The sequence below is a fragment of the Acomys minous genome (assembly GCF_964271855.1).
Source record: "Acomys minous genome assembly, chromosome: 20".
Taxonomy (NCBI): Eukaryota; Metazoa; Chordata; class Mammalia; order Rodentia; family Muridae; genus Acomys; species Acomys minous.
Genome location: NC_140502.1, coordinates 677261 through 684780, shown reverse-complemented (window position 1 = coordinate 684780; position 7520 = coordinate 677261). Strand labels below are relative to the sequence as shown.

The window sequence follows — 7520 nt, the reverse complement described above, 5'->3', positions numbered from 1 at the left end:
GCCATTACTCCAGGAAGCTTCTTGGAGTCTCTGCCCCTGAGCTAACTTATACATTGTAGTTGCTGTAGGGTAAACACAGACAGTTGACAAACTGACTGGCCAGGGGAATAGGTTCCAGATTCAAAGGTCTCTTTTTATTATAGGCGTAGAGCTCTCTGAAAATGTAGTATAAAGATAGGGGGTTATACAGGGTACATCCCTAGAGAAATAAAATTCAGTAAGATACATTGAATAAAATAAACTTTTCCTACTGTACAACATGGATGATGAAACACAGTAAAAGGAGTTAGGTATGAGTATTTGTTATTCACAAAAAGACTGGTTCAGATATTTTCTATCTGGAGTGCTCTCAAACTCCAAACATTGCCATCCTAGAAGCAGGCTGTAATATACAAAGTGTGTTTGCTTTGGAGGAGACAGTATTTAGATTCTTTAAATAGAGTTACAGTGCTAATAATAAAAATAAAATCTACCCTGTTTATATTTTCTAATTGTAACTGAACTTGTAATCCTGGACATGTAATGAAAATTCAAGCACTGTACCACTTACATAACCATTGCAGTCCCTTTGTTCTGTGAGTCAGAGCCATGGAAGCAGCCTGATTGGGAGCCAGCAGAGGGGCTACATTCACCCCATCACCTGACTCCCTCCCTCCCCTTACCCACTTCTTACCTTCTGTTAGCAAAGAGCTCCTTGCAGGGAAGACACCCCCTCCCCCCTCCCAGAGAGGGCTCAGACGCAGGAAGCCCCCGCTCCCAAGTTCTGCATCTTGATCAGCAAGCAGCAGGAAGAGACTGTGTCCACACATATATAAGATCCCAAAGCCCACCCGCACTGTGACACACTTCCTCCAACAAGGCCACACATTCTCCAATAAGGCCACACCTCCTAATAGTTGCCACTCCCTATGGGCCAAGCATTCAAACCCATGAGTGTGGGGGCTCCATTCCTATTCAAACCACCACAGTGGGCATGTTGGAATTTGAGCCAATGCCTTTATAAAAGTGTTTTTTTTATGAGAATAGAGTCACACACACACACACACACACACACACACACACACACACACACACACACACACACATACATCCCTATGTACTTTTGTCAGTGTTCTACTCCATGTATCTTAACTCTCAGTTGGATGGGTACCTGACTTACTTAGAAATCTCTTTCCAGGGATTTTGAAACAAAAAAAAAAAAAGACACAGACATCTCTCTGTGGCATGTAACGTTGGAACCTCTGCATGAAGGGGTCGGGGTGGGGGCCCAATGTGGCCAACCTAAGAAACCTACTTCGGGAATTTTTTAAAACAAAGCAGCTAAATAGGAGCAAATCTCTGTCGACTTCCTCCCAGGAGTTTCCTGGGCCCTGGCCAATTATCTTAGTCCAGATCTGTGCCTCTGCTGAGCTCTGCGAACCAGGCCTGCGTCCTTGGAGTATGTCCCCACCAATACACCACCTGCCTGAACTGCCTGACCTGAGTTGCTTTCAACTACTTACAGTAAAAACAGATTAAGATCAAAGTTGTAGGGGCTGGGCAGGCGGAGGCAGCTGTGGCGTCAGCCAAAGGCAGAGACGGTGCAGAGACTTCTTGGCTGCCGCTGCCACAGCGAAATGGCAAAGACCGTAGTGGACACCCAGCGGCTGCTCACCAAGCCGCAGAACTTGAATGATGCCTACGGGCTGCCCAGCAACTTCCTCGAGATCGATGTGAGCAACTCGCAGACCGTGGGGGTTGGCCGAGGCGGCTTCACCAGCTAGGAGATCAGGGTCAAGACAAATCTTCCTATTTTCAAGCTGAAGGAATCTGTTAGAAGAAGATACAGTGACTTTGAGTGGCTTCGACGTGAACTAGAGAGAGAGAGCAAGGTGGTAGTTCCCCCACTCCCCGGGAAAGCATTTTTGTGACAGCTTCCTTTTAGAGGAGACGATGAGATGTTTGATGACAATTTCATCAAGGAAAGGAAACAAGGGCTGGAGCAGTTCATGAACAAGGTGGCTGGTCATCCTCTGGCCCAGAATGAACGTTGTCTTAACATGTTTTTACAGGATGAAATAATAGATAAAAGCTATACTCTATCTAAAATAAGACATGCCTGAGTTTGGCAAGAAGAGGCAAAAACCAAGACCATTAATGATTCATCCATACCAATGAAGAAGTTGTAACTAGCGTAGCATGCTGCACAGACACTGGTATAACACGCCTGGGCATACTAACACTCAATGCTCCCTTTCATTTTGTTTTGTTTTGGCAGTTGACAAGCAGTTAATTTGCTTTAGTGAAAGCTCCCTCGCTCCAGCCTCTAAGTAGCTTTTCCCTGCTGTGTCCATGTGCACACTATAGCATCACAGGCCCCGTAGATCCTGCAGTGTCCTGACTAAAGCTGCAGATTTGGTCTTATTTGCAGTTTCTGTGTCATGTTTGCTTCTTGAATCTGATTGATTAGACTACCCCCGCCCCAAATGTGTGATGTCACCATTTGGTCCTAATTAATGTGCAGGAGCATGACACCATCTGTCTCCAGTGCCGCACAAAAGAGGTGAACTTTGTGTGCAGAACGTGTCTTCCTTCCGGCCTGTATCCCCTTCACATGGAAGATTAATGAGGGAAATCTTTATATTCTGTATAAAAACAAAATCAAATTTATATACTAAGATCATTTGTCAAAAAATTTAAGTTGTTTTCAAATAAAAGTTGAAATGCAAAAAAAAAAAGATGAGGGGGCTGGAGAGATGGCTCAGTTGTTAAGAGCACTGCCTGCTCTTCCAAAGGACCTGGGTTCAATTCCCAGCACCCACATGGCAGCTCATAACTGTCTGTAACTCCAAGATCTGACACCTCTACACCAAGGCACATTAAAAATTAAATAAAATATTGTTTAAAAAGATGAAAGACGTGTGTTTCATTGATCAGGAAGCTAGACAACCTTAATGTGGAGAATTGACTATCCCTTGTTCTCTGCTGACATGGGTCTAAGGTTAAGGCTAACAGCTCTCACCTCAGCTTCCCCCTGTTATCTGCTGACATGGGCCTAAGGTTAAGATTAACAGCTCTCACCTCAGCTTCCCCCTGTTCTCTGCTGACATGAGCCTAAGGATAAGGCTAACAGCTCTCACCTCAGCTTTCCCCTGCTCCCTGCTGACATGTACCTAAGGTTAAGACTAACAGCTCTCACCTCAGCTTCCCCCTGTTCTCTGCTGACATGGGCCTAAGGTTAAGACTAACAGCTCTCACCTCAGCTTTCCCTGGAGCAAGCGCGTCCTCATGGCCCTGGACCACTGACCTGATCTCAGAGTCTGGCTGTCCTACCTCACAGAGAAAAGCCACATGAGGCCAGAGGCCTGGGTTAGCAGCATTTTCTTATCCTTTATTCATCAAAACTGTAGGAAGGGAGGGGGATAGAAGAGGAAGATGATGAAAGGGAGGAAAACCTAAAGTTCTCAAAGTCCTGAGGTTATTGACGAGGCTTGGAAAGCTGCCATCAATTAACATGAGAGGCATAAGGATCAAATGTACAGATTAAATATAAGTGCATCCCTCACATTGGATGTCCTAATGATGCTGAATACCTGCTTCTAGACATGCAGGATCTTCATTAGAGTCTTTCTGTAGCTGTAATGCTCCACAGAAGAAAAGCCAAAGGGGCAAATACTCCTGAAGTTATACACTATACGAAGGAAGAACTGGAAATAAAACTAGGGACTTACTGCCCATGCTGTTAATAATAATTCCAGGGGCCTTTACAGTCTGGTTTTCGGTTTTATTGAAAATTTTTCTTTTGTAGGTATTTCAAGATCAAATAATAAAGGAGAGAGGGAAGGGATGCACATCATATAAAAATGGCATACAAATGGCCAACAAATATAAATAACACTTTAAATGGAAGTACAGTTCTGTTGTAGGAAGAGCATCAGACAGGAAGTCTGCAACCAGACTTCCAGCTCTGACTCTGCTGCTAATAAGCTGTTTGTTTTTTGGACAAATAATTTGATTGGCTTCTCTGTATCTCAGGTCCTGCTCTGTAAAGTGAAAGCATTGTTAGAAACAATGTCTCCCCTGGTTGCAAAATTCTATGAGAGCTTTAAAAAGTGAATTAAATGAATCAAAATGATAATTATATTATGAAGTAATGAAATTGCACAAGTAATATATTTAATGCATTCTTAGAAAGCCAAAATGGACAAAGAAAAATATATTTAATTAAATATAGATAGAGCAATAGAGGGAGTTTTGTTTCTGGCCTTAAAAAAACCTTCTAGGTAAGAGAAATATAGGAGATAGGGAAATAGAAGGACCCAGAGGGTCCTAGAAACCTACAAGAAGAACACCATGATGGGTGGATCGAGACCCAAGGGGGTCTGCTCAAACTATTGCACTAACCAAGGACAATACAAGTAGTAAACATTGAACCCCTCTTCTGATCTACCCAATGAACAGGACATTCTCCGCAGTTATGTAGAGAGTGGGGACTGACTCTGACATGAACTCTGGTGCTCCGTATTTGACCACCTCCCCTTAGAGGGGAGGCCTGATGGCAATCAAAGAAAGAATAAGCAGGCTACCCAGATGAGACTTGATAGCCTATGACCATATAGTGGGGGAGAAGGTCCCTCTTGGTCTTAGACCTAGAGAAATGGAATAGGGTGAAAGCGGGAGGGAGGGAGGAATGGGAGGATACAAGTGATGGGATAACAATTGAATTGTAATCTGAATAAATTAATAAAAGTAAATTTAAAAAAACAAGAAACCTAGCAAGAATAAGGATAACAGAATTATAAAAGACAAGCAGAATTAATCATTATGATTTTAATTAGGGGAAGTTTTTTAAAAGTCAAAGAGGCTCAATATTGCAGGCAGCATCCATTATCATAAGCATATCAACCATATGCACAAAACATCACATACATCACATAGGAGGAAAAAGGGTTCAGAGAACAAAAGACGTAGAGCTAGGAAGGTTTGGAAAAAGTAGACTCATCCCTCAAAAAGGGAGATGGTGGCACATGTCTAATGAAGAGCCTTGTGTGGGAAACACTGGATGTTCAGGTGGCAGAATTACAGGAGTGCACTGGTAGAAATGATTGCCAACTGGCAGCTAAGCAATGCACCAAGCCCAGATGTTCTTAACTCAAGAGCATTCAACACATAAGCAGCAATGAAGGTAAAACTTGCAGAAGAAATTACAATACAAGAAGGTACAGGAAAAGGAGAAAAATACCATATAAAGAAACATTTCAAAATAGATGAAGCACATTTATTGTGATGAGGAAAAAACAAAACCAATAAGAACAAAGGAACCAACAGAAGATAAAACAATGCAGACAGATTGTAGAAAATGGGCAGAAAGAAAGCTGTGGGGATGTTCGTGGCTCCGATAATGGCAGCAGTAATGTCATAATCTCTCTTCTCTCGAAAGAGGATCAATCTGCTTTCTCCTGAATGTTTCACCTGAAATGGGACTACACTAGGCACTTGTACCACCACAGCAGTCTCCAGCAACTTCGTAAATGACAAACTTTAAGGGAACAATTCAAAGAATCCTCCTCCAAGGAGTCATTAGTAACAACAGAGAAAAAAGGGGCCGTGACACATACATGGGACTGAATAGAGATGTTTTTCTGGTTTGTTCCATAATTAAAATGAAGAGACATTTCAAAGACTTGTGAAGTATCCCAGCTGCCTATAGCATTAAAATACACAATGTCTCTAATTACTAAAGGGACAGCATCCATGCAGGTTTTGTGCCCTCACAGATACATGCCTGAAAAGGTAGGCTGAACTCCAGCCTAGAGAAGATTGTGATAGGCACCCGTAGTTTAATTTTTTTTAAGGAAGGCATCAAGATCAGGAGGTTTCTCACCAGTGTCCACACTGTCTCCTGATGGCTGCTGGGCAGATGGATGATATACAGGACACACATAACACCCAGGAACCCAAATGGGCACACCCTTGTCTTGTGGGAAGACACAAGCAGATCCTCGGGCCCACACCAAGAGAGGATCTGGACCTTTCCAAACACCAGTGGACAGATCTTTCCATTTTATCATACCTTTATGTATTGTAGGAAGTCTCCAATGCCTCTCTACAGCAGATGCTCCAGAAGCATCAACAGTCAAAAATTCAAAATATATAGTCTATAAGCTAATTGTGAGTGCGGTGTAATTTTCCCTCCGTATTCCCCCTTCTTTATTTTATGCAAATATGTTTTAAGCATGCGGTTTGCCCGTTCTATAATGGTCTGACCCTGTGGATTATGGGGGATGCCAGTCTTATGCAATATCTCAAAAGATGAGAGGAAGGATGCAAGGCCTTTATAGTATAGGCCGGCCCATTATCAGTTTTCAACTGTTTGGGAGTCCCCATATATGCGAAGGCCAGCAATAGGTGTGCCTTGACATCCTTAATTTTCTCTCCTGAATGGGCGGATGTGAAGAGAAGCCCAGACAACATGTCAATAGAAACATGTACAAATTGTAACTTGCCAAAACTAGGAACATGAGTGACATCCGTCTGCCAAATACGATTGGGCATGAGTCCCTTGGGAATGACTCAGGAATGTAAAATGGGAAGGAATTCAGCACATGATGGACAATCTTTACTATTTGAACAGCTTGATTCCCTAGAGATCTCAGTATGATGCTTCAAGGATTGAGCATTAAGATGGAATTTTGTCTGCTAAGAGATGTGATACTCTATGAGCATATACAGGGGGAGGAGGTCCCCCTCAGTCAAAGTCATAGGGGAAGGGAGTAAGGGGAAAATTGGAGGGAGGGAGGAATGGAAGGATACAAGGAATGGGATAACAATTGAGATGTAATATGAATAAATTAATAAAATATATTAAATAAATAAATAAAAATATGAACATCAAAGCACCCCCCCCCAAAAAAAAAAGTAAAAATAAAAGACAGCCAGCATGAACTAGAAAAACAAAAAAGATGGAATTTGGCAGGAAGTTGGCGAGTGTGGTCCACATTAGTTGCTTGACAACAAAGCATGAGCGTGTGAGTTCACTGATCTGCTCCAAGATTTCCTTCATCTACGGGGCCAGGGAAGGAAGAATGAGCCTGTAAATGTCCAACGAAAATGGGCAAGGTTCAGCACCAAATGAATTCTTGGAGTTATAATAACAAGGCCTGTACAGTAGAGATAGAGGATACGTATGGGCAAGTTTCCAAAGGGGCTAAAATTTGAGTTATATATTTGCTGTCTGAAAAAATATTAAGCAACTGACCCGTAAACAACTGCAAGGCTAAAATGACTGCCTGTAATCCAGTGAGTGGGTACAGTTACTGGCCTGCTTATTCATCCTGATACTAGAACAGCAATGCCTTTAGAGGTCCCATCAGCATACACCACTCTACCTTCAGGAATAGTTTGCTGCTTAATTATCTTAGGAAAAACCACAGGATACAGCTTTTTAAAAATCACTCAATTTATTAGGGGGACAGTGATTATCAAACTGACTAGAGACAGAGGTCAAAAATACAGCCCAGTTAATCACAAGAGTCATCATG

General features: G+C 42.4%; 1 pseudogene across 1 annotated transcript; it reads left to right on the top strand.

The window, feature by feature from the left end:
- The first annotated feature begins 1601 nt into the window (after nucleotides 1–1601).
- Nucleotides 1602–2717, top strand: LOC311590966 (sorting nexin-3-like; annotated as a pseudogene). Its single transcript has one exon. The product of its transcript is annotated as a sorting nexin-3-like (transcript).
- The last annotated feature ends 4803 nt before the right edge of the window (nucleotides 2718–7520 follow it).